Source organism: Marmota marmota, unplaced genomic scaffold (assembly GCF_001458135.2).
Source record: "Marmota marmota marmota unplaced genomic scaffold, marMar, whole genome shotgun sequence".
In the NCBI taxonomy this organism is placed as follows: Eukaryota; Metazoa; Chordata; class Mammalia; order Rodentia; family Sciuridae; genus Marmota; species Marmota marmota.
In genome coordinates this window covers 13,373,744-13,377,523 of record NW_025999925.1, presented here as the reverse complement: position 1 = coordinate 13,377,523, position 3,780 = coordinate 13,373,744, and positions in this window count along the sequence as shown.

Sequence of the window (3,780 nt, the reverse complement as noted above, 5' to 3'; positions counted from 1 at the left end):
ATATTCATATTTCTTTAAGAATTTCTTTAAGATCTGTATTTGTTTTCAAGGAATGAAAACTAGAAGCTGGAGATGACGTAAAAAGAGACTTTATGCATTATTGAACTAGTTGATATTCCAGTTATTCTTTGGTCAATTTCAAATTGTTGAAAGGGTATTTATGTTTTAAATAAAAACGTAATATTCCTGGTATCTTTCATCTGCTTCAAATGTTCAACACCTCTCTGTATTCAGGTCCTACTTTATTTTTATTTTTTTGTACTGGGGTTTGAACCCAGGGGCACTGAACCACTGAACTACATCCCCAGCCCTTTTTAAAAATTTTCACTTAGAGACAAGCTCTCATTAACCTATGTTTTTAATATCTGCCATTAAGACTGACTCTTTGGACTAATCAATGCACTATGTCTCTGACTCTTGTGCAAAAAAGAAGAAGACTTCCAATGTATCTATATTTAGGCTTGTTCCACATAAAATTGAAGATGACTGATCAGTTATTATCAGTGTATTATCTGTAATGATAGCACATATTATAATGACAATATGTACAGGTAATTTTACAAGTTTAAGTATAAATATACAATGTTTCAATTCCAAATAACACTCACTAAATTTAATTGTAGAATTAAAATTATAGAATTCTTTGCCATGGAAGAAGTGAAAATACACTTTGCCACATGTGCATGAGTAAATGTTTTGTCCTTTCTCTTTGTATTTAAATTGTAAAGAACCATTTTTTTGGGGGTGTGTATCTTTGGCAACACCACACCACTGGGTTGGTTGCCACTATTTTTGTATTAACATGATAATAGTGGAAGAAGCTTAGCTTTCCTGTCTGAATTTACACAGTTTAGATTTTAAATTTGAATCTAAATCAGCAACCCCTCTTTTGCTTCTTTTAAGATTGCCAAGAACTTCTATGGTTACTACCATTCTGTATCAGTGTATATGACAACTTTTCTACCTTTGTCTTGGAGCTATTAATTTTCTCCCTCTCTCCATTGTGCTCTGATATGGATGTTGCATCTTGGCAAAAAGCCTGTCTTGCATCTTGGCAGTTCTATCTTGCATTGACTCTTTATGATTTGTCTGTTTCTTGTCCTATTAATTGGTTCTGTTGTTCTTTGAATAATCAGGAGTTTTTCTTTTCATTTATTTATGGACAGCAAAGAAATTTTGATCTGAGTCAGATATGTAAACTGATTATATTAGGTAGAGTTAAAGAAAGGTATGTTTTGTGTTACAGAATTAAATGATGACTGGCTGCAGTATCTTGGAGATGTACTGTTTAATCTTTTCCTGCTCATTGTTGCGGAGCCCAGAAGAACACTCCCTCCCACATTTTCACTTTCAGTGCCTGGTAAGCTTAGATAGCTAGAAGTTTAAACTTTATATCATCCAACTATCTAATCTTATCTTTTATGTTTGTGTCTCCATATTTATAATTATTCCTCTTTTATAGATATATGTATCTATATGTGTACACACATGCACAATTACCACTTGGGCACAGAGAACAGACAATGTATTGTAAATGATTCTCTATGGAACTGAAATAGAGGATAATATTGTGTGACAAAGTCTGTTCAGGTATATATTCTCGGATATGAGTTAGGTTAACTCAGATAAGAGACCAGAGGTATTTGTTTCTTCTTTGGCACATTTGGTTTTAGGCAGATAAGAGAACTTTGTTGAAGACCTCTCTCTGAACTTGTAGTAGAGAAGGGAGAAAAGAAAGACAAGGTTAAAGGTAGCTTGATTCTGAGCCTGCTTATAAGGCCATTTAATTTCCTTTAGATAAGATTGCTCAGAATACCAAAAATGACATATTCTGGGGGTATTATTCTCTGAGCCTAAACAATATGTCCTATATGTAGCACAGAAGGGATATAACTAATTGGGCACTTCCCACAGAATACAAAATCAGTGGTTTGACAAAGGAGGATGATATGCATTTTTTCTCTAAACATGATCTGAATTTGTTATTTAGTTTATAGAGGCACCAAAATGAGCAATAGCTCTTGAATGTACTGTGAACTCTCATTATAACCTTGAAAAAGAGTTTTGTGTAAATGCAAATGACAGTTTATCACAATAGAGCAATATTTATGTGGTTCATTAATCTGTGGTGGCAGTTTTTAACCTGTCTTTCCTTGCTACTGGTTTTATATATTTGGTTCCTGGAGACAGATAGAAGTAGATATATAATTCCTCAGAGTGAAAAGTTCCTCTCCTCTATCAAACTCAAAGAAAATTAACAATCATGAATTTTGAAACAATCTCAGTTTAAACCCACATTGAATCACTTAAAAGAGATTTCTAACACAATTTTAAGAAAACCCAAACTATGAAAGATAAAACCCTTTCCGGTTGCATAAAATTATTTTATACATCTTTTAAATTATTTTCAAAGGTTTTATATCTTCTTTTTATCTGCTACAGTTTTGCATATCTTCTTTATATCTGATAGAATTCTTGGTTTGTAAAGATGGCCTTCCTGAAACATTATAGAGCATAACACAAATACAGAGGTGATGTTCACCTTTAAAGGATTTGTTCCTGAAATAATATAAAATTTTCTTTAAAAAGATAAACTGCATAATTGCTATTATTAGAAATGTACTGTTAGTATTTCTGAAAGGAAAATTGTGTGCATTTTAAATTGTCTTCCAACTTCTTGCTTTTTGATTCTGAAAGCATGAATGCTTCTCCATCATAGTTCCAGAATGATCCATGCAAAATGAACAATGTGCAGTTTAATTTTAGACTCAGCTGTAAGCTCAAATTCCTACTTAAATCTATCCCTTCCCTGATCTATCTTAACAGCTTCCAAGGTAAGATTTCTTCTTCCTGAGCCCTGTTGTGGTTCCACTTGGCATTTCAAAGGCAAGACTGCTTTCCAAAGCTGTTAAGGAAGAGAACTTCTTGAAGATTAGATCTGTAACCTTGAGTGACTTGCTCTATTTCAACACATATCTCTTGAGACTGACATTTTTTTCTTATTCTTTTGTTCTGGATTCTATTTTATTTGATTATCAGACATTAATATGCTATAGGTCTCTGTCATTGAGTCATGTTATCTCTATATACTCTATGTGACATCATTAAGACTCACGAGGTACCCATTATGATTTAAGTGCTGATAAATCTCAAGTCTGTAGCTATATTCTTCATTTAGAGCTTTTGATTTTCATTTCAAACGTGTTTTCCTTTACTCTTGCTTATTGTATTAGGTGGATTTGCTATCATTTGCTCAAGCTAAACTTCTAGGGCTGTGTCATCTAATAGGTTGCATGGGGCTAATTTAAATTCAAATTAATTCAAATTAAGTAGAATTTGAAATTCAGTTTCTCAGTTGTTCTACTCCTATTTCAAACACCCGTACCCACATTATGATTTAGGTATGAGGTGCCCCCAAGAGCTCAAGGGTAGGATGGTGCAAGGAAGTTTAGAGGTGAAATGATTCAGGTATGAGTGTATTTACCTGCTGATATAGATTAACTGGGTGGTAACAGTAGACATAGGGTGTGGATGCAGAAGTTAGATCAGTGGGACCCTTCCTTTGGGGTGTATATTTTGTCTCTGGTGAGTGGAGTGTTCTTTTCTTACTTGTTGCCATGTCCTGAGGTGTATTCGTCAGTCATGCCCTTCTGCCTTGATATTTTCTTTTTCTTTTTTTTTTTAATTTTTTATTGTTGGTTGTTCAAAACATTACAAATTTCTTGACATATCATATTCCACACTTTGATTCAGTGGGTTATGAACTCCCACCTTCACCCT